The sequence below is a fragment of the Carcharhinus amblyrhynchos genome, chromosome 8, assembly GCF_965287045.1.
Source record: "Carcharhinus amblyrhynchos chromosome 8, sCarAmb.v2.hapA, whole genome shotgun sequence".
In the NCBI taxonomy this organism is placed as follows: Eukaryota; Metazoa; Chordata; class Chondrichthyes; order Carcharhiniformes; family Carcharhinidae; genus Carcharhinus; species Carcharhinus amblyrhynchos.
In genome coordinates, this window is record NC_137331.1 from 25,826,171 (window position 1) to 25,847,941 (window position 21,771).

Sequence of the window (21,771 nt, forward strand, 5' to 3'; positions counted from 1 at the left end):
ATAAATTTTTCCAACAGTTGAGAATAGTTTTATGGTCATCATTCAGCTTTTATTTCCAGATATTCACTGTCTGTTCTTGTCGCATTTGAACTTAGCATTACATTGAGTTTCTGGATTACTGGTCCAGTGACAATACCACTGCGCCACCGCCTCCCCTTGTCCAGCTTCTCATTGTAGTTTAGCAAGTCATCGATGATACTAAGAAGCCTGCTTGCTTGAAGTGTTGTTTCAGGATGAGAATGTTTTGAGCATCTTCTGGTGATCCATTTTTGCAGTACTCTTTAACATTAGCACATTCTTCCTTTGCTTTCTGTACTTACTAGATTTCATTCAGCCTCGGAGTTGCTGCTGCTGCTGCTGCTAGAAATTTTGCAGTGATATGTATGACTCTGTCTCTTCAATAAAATTTATGTCCTGTTCAGGCTCCTCAACAGAAATCCAACTGCTGTTGTTTGCCTCCATCATGTTTGTATGGTTCCTTTCCCTGCTGTTCCAGGGAAATCTGTCTGGTTTTCTCATGGTTTTCCAGTTCATCTCCTTTAAAGATAAGTTGTAGATGCGTGCAAGCCTTTCGACTGAACAATGATTGGTTGTGGATGACAAACAAGTTTTCTGTGATTTCTCTGATTAACAGTCCCTTAATCTTCAGTTGAATACCTCCTGGACCATGGAGTTGTATGATAAATGGCTGAACAAAATCTGGTTTTAACCATTGTTCTGTGTCTGAAAGAATTGAGGCTTCATTATCTTTTTTATTTTCAACTTCTTAAATGCCTTCGCCTTCTTGAATACTATACATCTCAGTTGTTTCCCCTTTAGTTTTTGTGTCAGGAGCATTTTGCTTTGACATACTGATTTAAGATGGCCTCTTTGTGCAGGAATGGCTTTCCACATTTTTAATGGGGCATTCTTCATGCCAATGCAGCCTTTACTCAGGTAACGAGAATACTGGCTAATGGAGCCTACTGTGTCCCTTAATATTTTTCTTGTTTTGGCTTTGGTGCATTATTACTTCTATGTATTTAGAAACTGTGCTATGCCACAAACTGCTATTTTTCTCTACGTGGGAGCATGCCCGTTAAAGGGGTAAGTTATTGGGGATCACTTGACCCATCGGGCCAATTGTGGGACTGCAGGCTTTCTGGCAGACTGAGACCCATAGAGTTCAGAAGCATTCTTATCTCCTCCTTGTATATAGTTATTTTCCCCCAAATAAACCTTTGTTTGTTTATCTGCCTTGTTGTCACCAGTTCCTTGCAGCTATTACATTTGGTGCAAGGTAAGTATTAATTTTTATCTATCGTCTGCTGCAATTAGGGAGAGCTGTCCATGAATCACAGCCTTTTTGAAGAACACAACTGCAACGATTTGTGAGTGCCAAAATGCCCTTAATTGCGATGTTGGAACCAGTTAATCCTGAAACAGAGCAGTGGGTTCAATATGTGAAAGGTCTCTGATTTTTTTTAAGACCCAAAGAAACCATGGGGAGAGGGGGAAGGAAAAGCAGATGGTAATCCTTCTAACAGCCTGCGGGGCTCAGGCTTACAATTTGATTTGAAGTCTGACTTCTCCAGAGGCACCAGATACAAAAACATTCAGCTGATTGCACTGGTTGAAGAACACTATCAAGAAAAAACATTGGTGATAATGCAGTGATATTAATTTAATTCAACAATAAGAAGCCCAGGGGAGATGACAGCAGCATTCATGGTGTGGTTAAGTTACTTAGCTGTGCAATATGTATTTGGATTGACCCTCAATGATCTGCTAAGGGATAGGTTTGTTTGTGGTATGAATCACCTCACTATACAAAAAAGACAGAGACAGAAATGACTTTGACAGGAGTGATAGAGATTGTTCAGGCTACAAAAAGTGCCGAAAAAAGCTGTATTAGCATTGCAAAGCTTGGCAAGGTCAACCAACGGTCAACTGGTTTCCTCCCACAATCCCCCCTTTCCTTCTCCTTTCCCCCTTTTTCTCAATTTTACCTGCCTCCCACCTATCTCTCCCCTCCTCCCACATCATAACAGTGGGAGAGAGATCGGCAACAGGGAGACAGAAGCAGTAACAGGGAGAGTTCAGTAACAGGGAGAGAGACATCAGTAACGGAGAGAGATCAGTAAAAGGGTATGCGAAATCAGCAACAGGGAAAGAAATCACAAGCAGGGGGAGAGAGATCAGTGGAACGGGCAGAAAGGTCATTAACACAGGGAGAGGGAGAGAAGTCAGAAAGAGGGAGAGGGAGGTCAGTGAGAGAGAGGGGAAGATCAGTAACAGGGAAGCAGAGATCAGTGACAGGGGGAGAAAGATCAGTGACAGGGGAGAGAGATCAGTGACAGGGGGAGAGAGATCAGTGACAGGGGGAGAGAGATCAGTGACAGGGAGACATCAGTAACAGGGAGAGAGAGATCAGTCATGGGGGAAAGAGAAATTAGTAACAGACAGGGATCAGTAATTGGGAAAGAGAGATCAGTAACAGAGGAAGAGAGATCAGTAATAGGGAGAGAGAGAGATCAGTAACAGGGAAAGATCAGTGAAGGAGGAGGTCAGTAACTGGGAGACGTCAGTAACAGGGAGAGAGATCAGTAACAGGGGAAAAAAGACTAGTAGCGGGGGAGAGAGATCAGTAACAGGGGAAGAGAGGTCAGTAACATCGAGAGTTCAGTAACAACAAGACAAAGATCAGTATCAGGGAGAGAGAAATCAGTAATAAGGAGAGAGAGATCAGTTACAGAGAGAGAGATCAGTAACAGGGTCAGAGTCATCAGTCAGGGAGAGAGATCAGTGACAGGGAAAGAGAGAGAGATCAGGAACACAGAGAGAGAGTTCAGTAACAGGGAGAGGGAGTGCAGTAACAGAGAGAGAAAAATCAGTAACATGGACAGAAATAGCAATAACAGGGAGACAGAGATTAGCAATAGAAAAACAGAAGGCAGTAAAAGTAAGACAGAAATCAGTTAGAGAGAGAGAGAGAGATCAGCAACAGAGAGAGAGATCAGCAACACAGAGAGAGAGATCAGTAACAGGGAGAAACAGATCAGTAACGGGGAGACAGATATCACTAACAGGAAAAGAGAGATCACTAACAGGAAGAGAGAGATCAATAACAGGGAGAAAGAGATCAGTAAGAGGGAGACAAGGATCGTTTACAGAAAGGGAGATCAGTAACAGGGAGAGAGAGATCAGTAACAGGGAGAGAGAGAGATCAGTAACAGGGAGAGCGAGAGATCAGTTACAGGGAGATAGAGAGGTCAGTAACAGGGAAATAAAGAGATCAGTAACAGGGAGAGAGAGATCAGTAACAGGGAGAGAGAGATCAGTAACAGGGAGAGATCAGTAATAGGAGGAGAGAGAGCAGTAATAGGGAGTGAGAGATCAGTAACAGGGAGAGATCAGTAATAGAAGAGAGAGCAGTAACAGGGAGAGAGAGATCAGTAACAGGGAGAGATCAGTAATAGGAGGAGAGAGAGCAGTAATAGGGAGTGAGAGATCAGTAACGGGGGAGAGAAATCAGTAACTGGGGAGAGAGAGAAATCAGTAACAGGGAGAGATCAGTAACAGGGAGATAGAGATCAGTAACACATTGAGAGCGAGAGATAGTAACAGGGGAGAGAGATCAGTAAGAGAGAGATCAGTAACACAGAGAGAGAGAGATCAGTGAGTGGGTGATCACCGGTGGGGATCTCTCTGGGATCTGACTGAGTCCCTGTTGTGAGTGGAGCCGGGAGGGTGGATCTCTGAGGCGGGCGGCGCTGCCTCACAGAGCCGGGCGGGGAGCGGGATTGAGCGGCCGGTGTGAGTGTGTCAGTGTCCCCGGTGCTGCCTGCCCTCCTCCCTCCTGTCCCCTGTGAGTGACCCTCTCCCCCTGCCCTCGGGGCCCGGCGCTGATGGGATGAAGGTCGCGGCGGAGTTCAGGCGGACAGCAGCCTGAGGTAAGGAAGCAGCGGCGGCGGTGGCGGCGAGGGGAAGATGGCGGCGTGGAGGGAGCGGGAAAGGCCGAGGTTGGCGGCGGGGCCTTGCGCTCGGAGGGGGAGGTGGCGGTGTGGAGGCCTGGGCCCGGGCTGCGGGGGGAGAGCCGCCGCGCGGGACCGGCCTCTCCGCCTGCGGGTGACGGTTGGGGCACGCGGCGGCTCTGGAAGTTTCTGGAACAATGCGGGGCTGCGGCCGCCGGCGGTGTGGACCGGGCTGAGGGCGCCGAGACCTTCCCTTTCCCGGGTGTGCGAGAACCGCTATCACCTTGGCGGCCTCCCCCTCTCCGGGGAAACAAGTTTGTTTCAGGCTGGCCCCAAAGTACCCCCCAGAACGGGTGAAACCTCTGCGCCGGGAGTAGCGGGCTCTGGGCTCCGCGCCCGGGAGTGGGGGCACTGGCCCGGGAGTAGGGGGCTCTGGCCCCCCGGGCCCGGGAGTAGGGGGCTCTGGCCCCCCGGGCCCGGGAGTAGGGGGCTCTGGCCGCCCCCCCCCCGGGCCCTGGAGTAAGGGGCTTTGCCCCCCGGGCTCGAGAGTGGGGGGCTATGCCCCCCCGGGGCCCGGGAGTGGGGCTGGAGCAGGCAGGCCCTCACCTCCACTTCCATCTCCCCTTTGTCTTGGCCACAACTTGTGAAAACTCTTCCCCTTAATATGAAGCTATCTCTCTCTGTGAGTGTCTCCCCCAACTACTGTCTCCTCATCATCTTCAATAGTCACTCTCTAATATTGGGGAGATTGAGAAAATAAATTCCTCTCCCCCCCCCCCCCCCCGCTTAATATGTTCATGGTGAGACATGAATGGTCTTTCTTACCCCCCACCCCCTTCAGATTGTAAAATTCTTCCTCTATGAGTGTCTCCACCAAACTGTTGTGCCCTCATCATTTCAATATTCACCCTCTAACATTGGGGAAATTGAGAAACATCCCCATCCCCCTTAAATATGTTCATGTTGAGACAGGAATGTTTCTCCCCTCTCCCCCCTATTCAGATTTTAAAACTCTCTCCATGAGTATCTTCCCCCAAACCGCTGTCCATTCATCATCTTCAATATTCACTCTCTAATATTAGGGAAATTGAGAAGAGAAATCCCCCCCCCCCCGCCCCAGTATGTTCATGGTGAGGCAGTAAGGTTAGCCTTTCTCTTCCCTTCTCTTTCTACTCTGATGTTAAACCCTCTCTTTGACTGTCTTCCCAACTACTGTCTCCTCATCATCTTCACCATTCACCCTCTAATATTGGGGAAATTGAGAAGAGAAATTAACCCCCCACCCTCTTAACTATGTTCATGGTGAGGCAAAATGTAATCCTTTCTCTACCTTCTCTTTTGGTCAATTCTTATCTTTTTGTCATTTTCACGGTTTTTGTTTGACCATATTCTGGTGATTTTCTATTTCTCTTTGTGAGAGAGTTTTGATTCTGATAAAGTGACCCTGTCTGGCTTGCAATGACAAGCTTGTGCTTAGCAATTTTTGAGGGGGAAAGAAAATGTTAGTTTTGTGCCTCTTTTTCTTTGAAAAATTAACTCAAACATAGCAGTCAAAACAAAAATTGTTTTGGACCGCAAGTTCTGTTATTTGAAAGATATCAGTTCTGACCCTGTGTCTTTTTGTTGTTGCAGTTTCTTAGGTTTTGAAGTACTTTCCAGAGTATACTTTAACAAAAAAATAAGTATTTTGGAATTGATACAATAACCCCTTTTCTGTTTTCTCCTTCTGCACCCTGTCTCCAGCCCATGTGGAATGATTCAGATCATAAATTTGTTGCAGCATACCTGCCAAAATGAGTCCGACAAAGTTTTACAGGAATATAGAGTTGTCTCAACTTGTTTCTATTCTAAACAGTGATTGAAGTAAATGTTGAGAGCTTTTTATCTGGAGAAAGATTTAATTTATTTCATGTTCTGTCTGTGTTGTATCATTGTTTCTATTTTCTATGCATCTTTGAATTGAATAATGGTATACCAATTTTATTTTTGAAAATCATAGTTTTCTTCTAAAATTTGTTGTGTTGTACATTTTGGACCATTCCTTGTTCAATGTTGGTGGAATAATCGCAGGGTTAGGGATTGTTTAAGAGCTAGTAGAGACAAGGAAATTGTTGAAGTAGATAAATGCTTCATTCAGGTCATTGGCTCAGAGCATTTTCAGGATTTTTCTTGTAATTTGCAATCTTTGGTATTAGTACAAATCTGTAATCTATAATTAGAATAATTGTTGCAGAACTAACAAAATACAGCTAGAATTCAGTAAAATAATGTATACTTTGGTTAGCCCTCAGAATTTGCATTTGGAACCTCATTTAGTTTTGCATAAAAGTGTATTTTTTTAACTCTGATGAAGGGTCATCCAGACTTGAAATGTTGGCCCTATTCTCTCTCTGCAGATGCTGTTAGACCTGCTGAGTTTCTCCAGCAATTTCTGTTTTTGTTTCGGATTCCAGCATCCACAATGTTTTGCCTTTTTCATTTTTTAAGTGGATAAACATTGGCCTTATTTGAAGATGCTGAATTCTTGGTAAAGGTAAAGTTACCATTGTCCCAGATGACCATAGGCTGCTCTTCCCTTTGAGGGTGGGAGCTGACTGGTGGTAATTTAACCTGAGGGTCGCCACACCTCAGGCGAGGGGCAAGATTGAAAAGGCCAGACCATCGTGAGTAACTTCAAGTTAAAATACATTTGTTTTCAAGGGAAAATCTTGATTTTTTTTTCCTCTCAGGACATCGTTTCCTCACAACAGATGATAGCAAGAAACTCCATGGAACCTGTATTTCGGTGTAAAACTATACAAGTGAAAAAAAGGCAAGCTCAAGGCAAATCTTTTCATGCAACTAATTGGCCCCCAATTTTCAGATCAGCATATGATGTGAATAGAAAACTGTACACATGATGAACCATTTTAACTCTCGTAGCTTGCATGTGTTATAGGTTTATTTTGAGCACACCTTCAAAGGTATAGCTGTGAAATAGTTCAGCATCTACAGACACTTTTTGTATTGGTGCTAACCACAACGTTTTTCAATTTCCTTATCTTGGCTTTTGAGTCATAGATCCTTTTTTTAATGGGCCTTCTAATTCTGCTGCAAGGATAAGGGAGCAAGATCTATTGCTGTACAATCTAAGTAAGGAACCAGCTAACATAGGTAGTTTTCCAGGATCTTAAGGACATAGCACTAGCATGCTTTAAGGTTCTGAATGTGATTTCCCTGGAAGTTTTGTATGTCATTGTATTATTGCAATTGCATCTGAGTTCTGACATTTATTATTGTGCAGTAATAATTAGCAGAGTTGTGGAACAGGTGTCTATTCTACTGAGTTTTCTATTTAAGTGTACTTTTATACTTCAGTTATGAGTCTGAGCATGGGACTGTTCTCAAAATGTGTAGAGCAACTCTCATGTTGTACAGTATTGGAGGGGGTATGGGGTGCCCTAGGAACTGCATGAACAATACCAGTATCTGAACTCCAGTTTGACAGCACACACGAGTTGTACTCTGATGTCTGACCCAAACAGTGCAATGATTACCTTTGAGCAGAATTCCATCATGCTTTGCTTTGGGGTCATATTGAAACTTGACTGGAGCTATACCATAATTTTTTTATAGCTTCAGAGTGGAAGCATCTCCACAGCAATACCAGCATAACTGTAAAATTGCATTCTTAATCATTTACTTTGCAGCTGTAATTAATTGTCATTATTGTTTGAAAATATCCTAGCTGCCACTGACTCCTATCCATCCCTCCCATCTGGTAACTGATGCTGAACCAAACAGATCCCACCCTTTGTGCCTTTTGACCCTAAAATGAGTTTCTGATCAAATACCTACTCTGTCATGAGGACTATTTATTTTGACTTTCATAACATTTCCTGACGCTGCCACCTTAGCTCATCTATTCATCCCTACCTTGTTTACCTCTAAATATTATTATTTCAGTGCTCTCCCATTTATCTGACAATATTTTGAGCTCACTCAAAATTCATCCCCACCAAGTCACCCCATTCTTGCATTTTCTGTCCACTTAGCAATGCAATGATTTTAAAATTTTCATCCTTGTTTTCAAATCCCTCCTAATTTTCTTAACCTTTTCCACTTCGAGATCCCTGTGCATGGCCAATGTTGATCCCTTGAATTCCTGATTTTAATCATCTACCATTAGTGACCATGCATTTTCTCCCTAAACCTCTGTTCGTCTGTGTGCTCTTTTAAGAACCTCCAGAAAACTTACTGTCCTGATTAATTTTTTTGGTCATCTGCTCTAATATAAGAACATAAGAACATAAGAAATAGGAGCAGGAGTAGGCCATCTGGCCCTTCGAGCCTGCCCCGCCATTCAATAAGATCATGGCTGATCTGTCGTGGCTCAGTTCCACTTTCCCGCCCTCTCCCCATAACCCTTAATCCCCTCTCTTATCAAAAACCCATCAACCCGCTTCTTAAAAATATTTAGCGAGGCAGCCTCCACCACTTCAACGGGCAGAGAATTCCAGAGATTCACCACCCTTTGAGTGAAGAAGTTCCTCCTCAACTCCGTTCTGAACTGCCCCCCCTTTATCTTGAGGCTGTGCCCCCTAGTCCTACTGTCTTTTTTGAGCGGGAAGAGTCTTTCCACCTCTATCCTATCCATCCCATTCATCATCTTATACGTCTCAATGAGATCTCCCCTCATTCTTCTAAACTCTAACGAGTACAAGCCTAGTTTATTCAGCCTCTCCTCATAGCTCAACCCCCTCAACTCCGGTATCAGCCTAGTAAACCTCCTCTGCACTCCCTCCAAGGCCAAAATATCCTTGCGCAGGTGCGGCGCCCAAAACTGCACACAGTACTCCAGCTGCGGCCTCACCAATGCCCTATACAGCTGCAGCAAGACCTCCCTACTTTTATATTCAATCCCCCTCGCTATGAAGGCCAGCATCCCATTCGCCTTCCTGACCACCTGCTGCACCTGCAGGCTGGGTTTTTGCGACTCATGCACAAGGACCCCGAGGTCCCTCTGCACCGTCGCCTGCTGCAGTTTTTCGCCACGTAAGTAATAGTCCTTCCTACCATTCTTCCTACCAAAGTGGACCACCTCACACTTGCCAACATTAAATTCCATTTGCCATTTCCTGGCCCATTCGCCCAGCCTATCTAGATCCTTCTGCAGACTCTCCACACCCTCCGCACAATTTGCCTTTCCCCCAATCTTGGTGTCATCAGCAAATTTCGACACCCTACACTCGGTTCCCTCCTCCAGATCATCTATATAAATGGTAAATAGCTGAGGCCCCAGCACCGACCCCTGGGGCACCCCACTAGTCACCAACCGCCAATCCGAATAGCACCCATTGACCCCCACTCTCTGCCTCCTATTTGACAACCAATATCTCCTTATGTAGCTTGCTATGAGATTTTGTCCAATAGTAGCTCTTGCGAAGCACCTTGGAATACTTTGCTGTGTTAAAGATGCTATGTAGCAGCATGTTGTTATTTGAAAAAGTGAGTACCTATATTGACCAATGAATTGCTTGCTCTGACGCCTTGTCTTGGTATGAAAAAAGGTAGTGAAATTGGTTGATAGCATGTCATTAAAATATATATTTGTCTACAGTTATGTAGGCAGATAAACCAATCTGCATGTAAGGTGGTCTCGTTGCAAGTAAACTAACGTGAGAAAAAAGGAACTTGCATATGGCTACTGCTTTCACATCTTTGTAAGATTTCGAAGTGTTTCACTGCCAGTTGATTACACTGGCCACTGTTGTTTTTGTGGTTAGTCATGGTGTAGCTTGTGCCTGGCAATATCCATGTGAGTGCCCAGGATCGTGTTGGTTGAGGAAGGGCTCTGAGAAAGCATGCAATCTTTTTAATTGACTGAAAAAGTCAGTTATGACTTCAGTGCAGCGTCTCATTTGAAAGACAGCACCTCCAACTGTGCAATAATATAATAATGGTTCTGATATTGGGCTGACCAGAAGTTGAGAGTTTATATTTTATCATCAGCATGTTGGCAAATAGAATTTATCAACTTCGTATTTCTCACAAAACCCAATTGGTTTACTGATGTCCTTCAAGAAAGTGAAGCTAGTTCAACTTCTGTGATTGACTCGGAATGCTGTGTGATGAATAGGACCACCTGCTGTACAAAAGGTTCGCCATCTCTCAGGCACTGAGGGACAAACGATGAATGCAGCTCAGCAGCCCAACCCAAGAGTAAGTAAAAATAAATGCAGGGGTAAGGAAGGCGTATGGCATGCTTGCCTATATTGGTCTGGGTATTGAATACAAAGAGTCAGAATGTTATATTGCAGCTTTATAAAACTTTGGTTAGAGCAACTGTGAATATAGCATTCAGTTTTTGTTGCAACATTACAGGAAAGGTGTGGAGGCTTTGGAAAACATGCAGAAGAGGTTTACCAGAATGCTGCTTGGTTTGAGCTATAAGGAGAGGCTGGACATACTAGGGTTGTTTTCTCTGGAGTGAGGGGAATCTGAGGGGAGACCTGATAGATGCCTATAAAATTATGAGAGCCATAGATAGGATTGACAGTCAGAATCTTTTTCCCAGAGTTGAAATGTCTGATAGTTGGGAATATGCACTTGAGGTGAGAGGGGAAAGGTCTAAAGAAATGTGAGGAGCAAGTTTTTTACACACAGGTGTCTGGAATGCGCTGTCAGGGATGGCGCTGTGGGCAGATACGATAGGGGTGTTCAAGGGGCTTTTAGATACACATATGAATATATAAGGAATGGAGGTCTCTGGACCAAGGACAGGCAGAAGGTATTAATTTAAGTTGGCGTTATGTTTGGCACAACATCATGGACCAAAGAGCCTGTTCCTGTACTGTACTGTTCATTGTTTTTTGTTCTACCACCATTGGCGTACTCAACTGACATGTTATCATGGATTATGTATGCAGATTATGTTGTGGATTTTGAACTCCAAATTCCCTGATTCAGAGGGCTTGAATTGAATTTATATATTAGGTGGCCTTCATTGGATTTTCAAAAAAAGGTGAGGTACATGAAATCGACTGTTCATTGAGCAGTCCCAGAATCTGTAAAACTGCAGGAGCTGGGGAGCTCTTGAGGTTTGGAGGTCCACATCTCTGATTATTCCATGAGCTCCAACCATGGCTGTGCGTCAAATAAAAGCAAAAAATGCTGAAAGTATCTGGCAGGCCTGGAAGTTGAGTTAATATTTCACATCAATTACCTTTTGATTAATACTGCTAGCTGATGATGAGTGTTCCGCTTATATTTCTGATTTCCAGTATATGTAGGTTTTGATTTTGCATGGCTGTGCATGACTAGTTTCAGTCGACCCAATGTCTCACTGCTTTGCTTATATTTTTGAGGAATGTGTTAGCTTGTGACCTATTTGAAAAAGGTGCATTGGTGTTCCAGCCTGCAGTAATAGGAGCTCCTCACCCTGCTGAAGGTAGACCAAACGTATCTGGTATTTGGTTTCGGAAATGGTGAGATTTCAGCATTGTCCAAGAATACCTGTACAGAAGGCTTGGCAGTATCATGGTGCCACAGTGTACTTTAATATGTACCTTTTCTTCAGATTGTCCAGCACTCCTGTTGTTGGGTAAAATTCTTGGCCCTTGTAAAGAAATGGGACATAGAGGGTGTAAGATTTTGTCCTGGTCCTCTTAATCTGATGCAGTTCTGAGATCTATTTTCATTGGCAGTGATTGTCCAGGTTGCAATTCCTTGTGTATTAATGTTTTCTGATTATATGAAGGACTTCATTTATTGTCTACAGAAGTTCTGGGTGATCTGTTCTACTGGGGATTAGTTTGCATTTGGAGAACTTGAGGAAAATGACCAGTTCTTTTAGTGTAATATTTGATCTGGTGATAATCCTGTTATATAATGTAAAATTTGTCAACTAACTGCTTTTGAGGTTCTTTATTCTCTCTGCTGAAGTCATTGCTGAGAAATTGCTAATGTACTGGAATGAGGTGAGGCTAATGGGTATAGTAGTGCTGGGAAAACCTATCCTGACTAAGATGCAATAATTCTATGAGCTGTTCAGTTTCTTGTAACATCTGCAGTTGGGGAGACGCAGTTAATTAAGATTGTTTCTAGTCCACATCTAGAAAAACAGTCTTGATAAATAGGGAGAGGTTAGTGAAAAGTTTTGAATGAACCTTGAACTGAGAGCAAGCATTTCTAAATTATTTGAAGAAACTGCTACTGAAATATACTGCAGGCACCAATTGCATGTTAGCTACAATCTCAGAATGAAAGCTCTTTTTGAGCTACTGCTCAGGATGGTGTTGTGGTTTTCCATCATGTTGCATATCCACAGAACTACTTGTGACCATATTAGTTAGTGCTGAAATGTCTATAATGAATGGTTTTGAGTAAGCAGTTAAGATTGTCAACCCACTTGAAAATATAATGTCTTAATAGGCCAAATTTTGCAGGAGCAAGCACCTCACACTGTTAGTTGGTCTTTTTTCTGTACTCTTCAACTCAATTTATTTTCTCTGGCAGTATGAGCAGATAATGGTGTGGCAGGAGGAATTGGGCATCTGGGACCTGATTAAACAATGAGACAAACAATCTGTCCCATTAATCAATGAGATTTAAGGATTAAGAAATAAACGGGAAGGACAGAAGAAAGGGTGAATTCATTTGGATTCACGTTTAGGAAATAAAATAAGAAAAGGGAAGGAGCCATTAGTTTTGGGAAGAAAAAATACAGAAAAATAAGATTTTTAAAAAACTTCAATCACCAATGACAATTGACTACATGCAAGAATTAAACTGACCACTTTAAATTATTTTATTTCTGTACCAGAGAGATTGATCGGTATTGCATTAACAAGGATCGCTAAAAGGCTACTTGTGTTCTTAGTTGGCAGATCTAACTTTCTGGAGTGAGTTTAACGGCCAATTAATATACAAATCCAGTAATGTCTTAGAAAGAACAGGGAGGTAAAGCAAACAGTGGAGTGATGTACATTAACCAATAGATGTGTTCACAATTCATGGTATATCCTCATATCCTCTGAACATGTTGATTTGTGCATTAATTATGGCATTTCAGTGAATTCAGTTTTTGCATTATTTAACCATCTTTCATGTGGTCATGTGGTAAGTCAGGTAATACGTCCTGTTAAACCGCAAATCTTAGACGTGACAAGCGTTAGACCCTATAGTTGATGGTCAGATGCAATTTCTTTCCCATGCAATAAGCGTTCAGAATTAAAAATCACTTAGTATCAGAAGTCTTGTGACACTATAACAATGAAATTCAGGTTTGATTTTTCGATGATACCCCCACTCTCTCTCTCTCATGCATTCAAGGAAAGTAGAATTGAAAAAATAGTGCACTTGTACAAGCTATAAAAAGGAATTTTTCATATTTTACAAGGCTCTCCATTGTTTTGAGATGGTACATTACAGGGCTTCATAGAATATCTTCACTCTTGAAGTGCAGTTTCAGTGAATTCAACAGCTAAAATCGTACGCTAAGCTTGTTTGCAGGACTTTTTGGAAGTCACAAAGTTAACTTTTGGTAGTTTCATTACCAGGAAGTCAGTTTGCTATTTCTGGGGACCCAAAATGAAACAGGCTTGGAAAACTTATGATGTTGTAGTTTTCAGATCTTTTTCAGGCGTAAGTGTTATACTTTTCTCTACCTCTCTCTTTCTGCAGATAATATTTCAAGATTAAACCATAGAATGTAGAACAATACAGCAGAGTACAGGCCCTTTGGCCCTCAATGTTGTGCCGAGCTATGTCCGAATCCAAGATCAAGCTGTCCCACTCCCTATCATTCTGGTGTGCTCCATGTGCCTATCCAATAACTGCTTAAAAGTTCCTAAAGTGTCCCACTCCACTATCACAGCAGGCAGTGCATTCCACACCCCAACCACTCTCTGAGTAAAGAATCTACCTCGGACATCCCTCCTATATCTCCCATTATGAACCTTAAAGTTATGTCCCCTAGTAACAGCTACATCCACCCAAAGAAATAGTTTCTGCGCGTCCACTCTATCTATCCCCCTCATCACCTTATAAACCTATATTAAGTTGCCTCTCATCCTCCTCCGCTCTTAAGAGAAAAGCCCTAGCTCCCTCAACTTTTCCTTATAAGACCTACCCTCCAAACCAGGCAGCATCCTGGTAAATCTCCTCTGCACTCTCTCCAGTGCTTCCACATTCTTATTATAGCGAGGTGACCAGAACTGCACACAATATTCCAAATGTGGTCTCACCAAGGTCCTGTATAGTTGCAGCATAACCCCACGGCTCTTAAACTCAAACCCCCTGTTAATAAACGCTAACACACTATAAGCCTTCTTCATGGCTCTATCACTTGAGTGGCAACCTTCAGAGATCTGTGGATATGAACCTCAAGATCTCTCTATTCTTCCACATTCTTCAGAACCCTGCTGTTGACCCTGTAATCCGCATTCAAGTTTGTCCTACCAATCACCTCGCACTTATCAGAGTTAAACTCCATCTGCCACTTTTCGGCCCAGCTCTGCATCCTATCAATGTCTCTTTGCAGCCTACAAGAGCCCTTCACCTCATCCACTACTCCACCAATCTTGGTGTCATCCGCAAATTTACTAACCCACCCTTCAGTCCCCTCTTCCAAGTCATTGATAAAAATCACAAATAGCAGAGAACCCAGCGCCGATCCCTGTGGCACACCGCTGGTAACTGGCCTCCAGTCTGAAAATTTTCCCTCCACCATCACTCACTGTCTCCTATGAGACAGTCAGTTACTTATCCAATCGGCCAAATTTCCTTCTTTCCCACACCTTACTTTCTTCATGAGCCTACCATGGGGAACGTTGTTAAACGCCTTACTAAAATCCATGTATATGACATTAACTGCTCTACTTTCATCTACACATTTAGTTACCTCCTTAAAGAATTCAGTCACATTTGTGAGGCAGCACTTACCTCTCATGAAACCGTGCTGACTATCCCGGGTTAAGCTGTATCTTTCCAAATGGTCATAAATTCTATCTCCCAGGACCCTTTCCATTAACTTATCGACCACCGAAGTAAGACTAACTGGCCTACAATTACCAGGGTCATTCCTGTTTCCTTTCTTGAAGAGAGGAACAACATTCGCCACTCAAAGGGGCAGCCATGGCTGCCTTCACCATATGACTTCACACAATTGTGGCTCCTTTACCAAATGTGGTGGTGTTAGATTGAGCCATATCATAAGAACATAAGAACATAAGAAATAGGAGCAGGAGTAGGCCATCTGGCCCTTCGAGCCTGCCCCGCCATTCAATAAGATCATGGCTGATCTGTCGTGGCTCAGTTCCACCTTCCGGCCCTCTCCCCATAACCCTTAATCCCCTCTCTTATCAAAAACCCATCAACCCGCTTCTTGAAAATATTTAGCGAGGCAGCCTCCACCACTTCAACGGGCAGAGAATTCCAGAGATTCACCACCCTTTGAGCTTTATTGTTCCTAGAACATTGTTTCATTCATTGGAGACGCCCATCATGAGTTGGGGCAATTAACTTTCTTCTTTCTTTCACAAGACTTATTTGATTCAGGAATGTCGTCTTATGGTCTTTAGCATATGCGTAGTTAACACCTTTTCACCTTTGACGTAGTGAGCCAGTGCATCAGTCCTTGAATAAGCAGGCTATGTCACCTGACCTGTGGCAGCCATCTTTTGTAGCACATATTTATCCATTTTAAAAGAAAACTCAATTCAAAAAATTTCACATTGAATAAAGTTTGTATTTTAAAGGTTATGAATATGATATCCTTTATCAAACATAAAAAAAAGGAACAAGAGAGTGAATATTATTAAGCGTTTGCCTTGCTCAGCAGCTTTCGTTGTATAAATAATGTGGTTTACTTGTACAACTCGAGGAGCTACCAGTGATCATAGTCATTGAATCCAAAACTCAATTGCTTTGTGGTTGAACTTAGTGATTATAGAAATAGCATGTCGCACTTAGTGTGAAAATACCAGTTTCTTCTGACTGGGATGATCTTTTCCATGGGCAATCTTTTTTTAGGTGACCTATTATTTTAGATTGTTGAATACACTTAACGTATTATAAGACACTAAATTATAAATGTCTAGCAAGGGATTGCCCTTTTACCTCTTGGAGATGGAATTGAAACAGCCCATACTGATGGATGAGTTTCTTCATTGCCTTAAGACTGTCTGTGAAACAAATGCGGGTAGTTTCAGTTCAGTTTGGTTCGCAGTATAAGTTGATAATGAGATTCTGTGAGGATGACTTACTCATGAGTTAAAGATAATAGTGTTTTGGAGGAAGAATGAGTGAGGTGCAGTCGGTGATTGTTTAGCTTCATGAATAACCCCATCCAACAGAACAATTGATATGCATTAAGATTGCTACATCAGTCAAGACATTATAACATTTGTTGCAAGTATAAATTTGTCTGGTACTGGGATTTGCAGTGTCCATGAAAACCAGATAATATCATGGCTCCCCAGAATCAACAACCTATTTTTTTAAAAATCCATTAACGCGGAACATATTAAAGGAGATAGTAAGGTTTTACAATGGCTTTATTGAATAAATGTAGGACACCTCCCCCCATTACAGTCTTAGTCCAAACATAGACACAAAGCCTAAATTCCAGAGGTAAACTGAGTACCACTGCCTTTGACACCAAAAACGAAAGAAGATGGTTGTAGTTGTAAAAGGCCAATTATCTCAAACCTGGCATATCACTGCAGAGCAGCGTCTTAAGCCAAATATCTTTGTGCTTCATCAATGGTCTTACATCTATCATAAGGCTAGGAGTGGGTCCACTAACATTTGAATGCAGTGTTCAGCTCCATTCACACTTCCTCAGCTAATGAAGCAGTCATTATTGGCATGCAGCAAGACTTGGAAACATCAAACCGTGAGCTGATAAATGGCAAGAAACAAGTAATTCTCCACAGGTACCACTTAATGACCATTTCCAACAAGAGACAGCTTAACCACTTCTTAACGCTGCCCAGCATTACCATGGCAGGATCCTCCCATTATTAATATTCTTAGGTAATCGTTGGCCAGAAACTCAACTGGATTAGCCATGTAAATGCTGTAATCACTAGAACAAGTCAGACCCTGAGTACTCTTGAGATAAGTAGCTCCTCAAAGCCTTTCCCCTGTCCGTACACCTTTTTGCCATGCACGTGGTGGAATACTATCAGTTGCCTGGATTTGTGTAGCTGCAGCAACATTCAGAAAGCTGAGCACCATCCAGGATGAAGCCTTGGTTAGCACCTCAATCATTTGCTTAAGTATTCTATTGGTGTACTACGGCTGCAGGCTATCGTGTTAAGCAACTCCAAAACAACGAGTGATTAGATATGATAAATAACATTTAATTTTTGAGTATATTTTTTCAGGCTTTCCAGGTCTTACCCATGGATGTGGGCAACCTGTAAACTACAATGTTTTTGAGCATGTTTAATCTTTGAAGGTGCTATAGTTAAGCAGCATGATGCCATGAACCAGTTAAATCTGTTCGTTTTGGATGTTGGAAACGGAAATGAGTTGAAACAAGTCCCGAAAGTGCAGTAAAATTTTCATACGAATGCAGCACAGAAACTGACATGTATCTGTTTTTGACTCATTTGATGAACATGTGATGGTAGTGTAATTTCAAATTTATTGTGTTTCATATTTGCATGCCCAACAGCTAATGTGCAGTGATTCACGTCATTGCATTGCAGTATGTACTTTGGGATGATCATGCATGATTAGTAACTTTTGATGGAGACAGTCCAATATGCCTGAACTGAAGAATTTGTCTTCTGGTATAATTGGAAACATGCTTGATTTAGGCATCAGGAGCTGGTGTTATAATTGATCCCCAAATTGCTTACTGTGAAAAATATTACGTTGGGGTATTGGGGTATAAAGTGATGAAAATGAATCAGCAGTTCAGACTTTCAAAGGCCTGTACTTGTGGAAGTATAGGTTTTGTTTGTGAATAACCTGATGTATCTGACATTGATGTCACTGCAAGCTTGAAATTGGATTTGTGCCCATGATTGCCCACACACTGATTTTCTGATCTCAGCCAAGAGAAGTAATGTTCCCTCAGAACAAAAGAAATCAGATAGGAAGATGCTTTAGATTTGCTGGTACAAATTCTGTTCCTGAATAAAAACTGTTAAGCGGCCCAGGAGGGCCAGCCCAGTAATGCCAGCCTGTCCTGGGGGCAGTGGCCAGCCATGTCCCTCTCCTCCAGGGGCTATAGATCATAGAAGAACATAGAAACCCTACTGTGCAGAAAGAGGCCATTTGGCCCATCAAGTCTGCGCCGACCACAATCCCACCCAGCCCCTATCCCTACATATTTACGTGCTAATCCTTCTAACCTATGCATTTCAGGACAGTAAGGGGCAATTTTAGTATGGCCAGTCAACCTAACCCGCATATCTTTGGACTTTCCTCTGCGTCCTTCAGCAGTTTTTCATTTGGCCAAGCATTTTGTAAATCTCACCGACGTCACATCAGGTCAGTGAGGTTTGAATATTTAGTGAGGGAGGATCATGTGATTGGGGGGCCTGTTAATCACATGAAAGTTTATTAAGTCTGTTTTAATGAGTTTTCCGCCCGTTATGGGACTAAACCTTGTGATGTCGCTGGTGAGGGACAGGGAAAATTGGGAAACACAATCTCCCAGGAGAGAATCACGTTTCCCGATTCTCTCTGGATTTGCGTCCGTGCTGGCAGTTTCACCCAAGGAGAGTGTGGGCTCAAAATCCCACCCAATGGCTTCAGCCCATTGAATATTTACTGGGAGGAAATGTTTTTTCATCCAATACTGGATTTCGGACCGACGGTCTGATGCCCTAGGGCTAATAGAGCTGGGTACCATCAACATACTTGACAAGTTTTCAGATGATGCTGATGAGAAAGAGGAAGAGGCCAAAGCTAATTTTTTGTCACTCCCCAGAGGTATTGATGGGAAGACTTGGCATAGCAGGAGTTTCTCTGGCTATGACTGAACAGATGAGATTAAAACCCATATGAGGGCAATTGCACTTAATTGAAGAATTAAGGGATGGCATGGTCAAGAGATTCAGATGGGACAAGAAGGATGAGAAAGGATAAAATCATCACCATAGTTACAAATGATGTCATTGTTTATCTTTGGTAAGTGCAGATTCAGTGCTGTGACAGGTGGAAACCTGATTGAAGAGGTTCAAACTGAACTCCTGGAAAGAGACAGAACTTTGACTTAACTTGTTAAAACATATTGATTAGTAGTATTTTATAGCAACAGTTTACTGGTGATTGTTGATAAAGTCACAGTCTGCATTTTGGAGGTCTTTGTTCATATATTGTCATTGACGTGCAAAGGGAGACCCATTTAAAGCTAATGCTGTTTTTTCAAAAAAAAAACATTTTTTTGGTAAGTGTGAAACACTTATGGGATTATACAAATTTGTCAGCCAGAATGGTGGAGCAGAAAGCCTTGGCCAATCTTAAAATAACTTGGAATTTCTGTTAGTAAAGAGGATATGGGGCATTTAATTCCTGCATCACAGTAAAGAAACTTAAGAGATGGGTTTGGGTGCATTGGGTAGTTAGATTGATAGTATTCTGCTGCCCACAGCATTAGTTTGCTGGTACATACCTAACAGCTTGCATATAGTCTGAGGTATCATGATGTTCGCTCTTTTTCAAAAAAAAAGAAACCTGAAAGTGAATACTTCCATTACATATTGGTACCTTGTTGGCATTTGTTGATATGGCATATGCCAAAACTGATGCACTTTATCCCAGTTAGAAATTGATTGGCAACTGCAGAAATCCACATTTGATACTTCAGTAATGAAGTTTGGAAGATTTCACATAGCACATCTGATTAATTTAAGCAGAGCACCTATTCAAAATTGATTTTCTTTAATAGTATTAGGTTGACAATGCTGGACAGCACATGTCATATCATGTCATCTGTAATCTCTGCTTTATTAAATTCAACTTAAACTATGGTAAAGTCAGGCTTTCTGGACATCATGCAAATGCTATATCAATTATTATCCATTTGGTTTACTCGTTTTCCTCCGTGACATGCTGGAGGTCTGAAATGATATAATTCACTTTTCTCAATTGTATTATTTTATTCAGATTCATCATATACAAAATATGAAAATGAAACAGTGGGAAATTAAAGTTACCCTGATCACAAAGTATTGCCTCAGCTTTGGAATTGCATCAATTTGATGTTTCTAGATGTAAATTGTAAGGGTCAAAATTATGTCTTACTCATTGGTTTCACTGCAATAGGTCACTGAAATTCTAATAATTCAATGTCAAAAGTTATGTTGAACCTTTAGCACAGAAGACAGTGTATTTGACCCATCTATGCCAGCATGGTCTATGCCAGTGTTTATTCTCTGTACCAGCCTCTTCCCATCCCTCTTCATTAAACGTTATCAGAATAGCCTTCTATAACTTGCTCATTCACATGCATTTATAGCTTTGCTTAAATGTATCTATGCTATTGCCTCAACTAGTCTTTATGGCAATCATAATTCCACATTCTTTGGATGTTTCCTGCTGGATTTTCTAATTTTATATTTATGACCCATAGTTTTGGTCTACCTCAAACCCTTTCAGCATTTGAAAGACCTTTATTTCATCACCCTTTAACCTGTCTGCTAGAGATTGGAAATGCCACCTACCATGTTGAATGAGGACAAATGAGATGAAGCCATCCTTGAAGCAGGCATTAGGCCATTAGTTGTGCAAATAATGGGTACCTGTATCAGGATCCCACACACAACATCTCCTTCCCCAGACCTCTGATCTCCCTCTCCACAATTCTCGCTAGTGTTCTTCTACCTCCCTCATCACTTGCTGCAGAAGCCTGACTTTGCAGTCCACTTAATACCTGATGTTGTCACAGTTCAGTTCCTGTGAGATCACGTGAAACACGGTTCAGAAGAGGATTGAATTAGAAAGGTTCCAGCCATAAGAAAGACAAGATGGACAAGCAGGGGGAGATTGAAGGAGAGATTAAATGGGATCTCTTCCCTTGGTTAACTGGATGAGCTGGAATCCAGGCGCTGGTGCTCTGGCTCCTCCACCTCACGCCTCAGTCAGGTTACCGGGTTATTCTCACAGCTGATCCCCTGGGTTCACAGTCAGGCCGAATGCAGGAACTGATTTGCGGTGGCTAATTTGGAAAAGGTTTGAAGGAGTTGACCTGTTCAGTTACCATGTGAGCAGAACTTTATTTGACTTGCTTATGGCAACTTTGAGCTTGTCTTGCAAGAACCGGGGGCAGAATCATAGGCTTCAGTGACAGGCCTTCAGCTCCCATTAATGAAGTAGGTTAGCTGGTTATTTAACAGTGTCATCAAGTAACCAAGTTTTCTTTGATAATGTGGGCTGTACATACAAGGTACAGGCCTCAGCTTTAGCCATTGCCTACTCTTCACCCAGACTATATCCATTTTTCTGTTGCCATTGAATTGGGGGAGATATCAGACACCGTGCAGAAAGAGGTATTGAGGAGGATTTTGAAAATGAGGAAAGGAAAAGCCATATTAAAGGGTTTATAGAGAGTGATTAAGGATGCTGAACCAGCATATCAGAAGTCTGTGTTACTGAAGGTGGATATATGGCAGAGGCCAATGCAGAAAGATCAGTAGGTATGTGGGCCAAGAGGAAAAGCCGAGGAAAAGCCAAGGAAAGATTTATAAATGAGGACCACATGTATTTTGAATTCAGTGCTGGATTTCTGGGAACCCATGAGGTCAACAAGGATGTGGAGTTGAGTAAGTTTCACGATTGTGAACTCGAAAGGATGTACAAACAGTAATGTGTAGGTAAA

General features: G+C 42.3%; 1 protein-coding gene across 1 annotated transcript in view; it reads left to right on the forward strand.

The window, feature by feature from the left end:
- Positions 1-3,647: 3,647 nt before the first annotated feature.
- The window catches only part of LOC145346470 (suppressor of cytokine signaling 6-like), a 53,426-nt gene continuing 35,302 nt past the window's right edge, over positions 3,648-21,771 (forward strand). The window contains exon 1 of the mRNA XM_080193776.1: positions 3,648-3,932. The gene's annotated coding sequence lies outside the window, so the exon portion shown is untranslated. The remainder of the gene's footprint in view (positions 3,933-21,771) is intronic.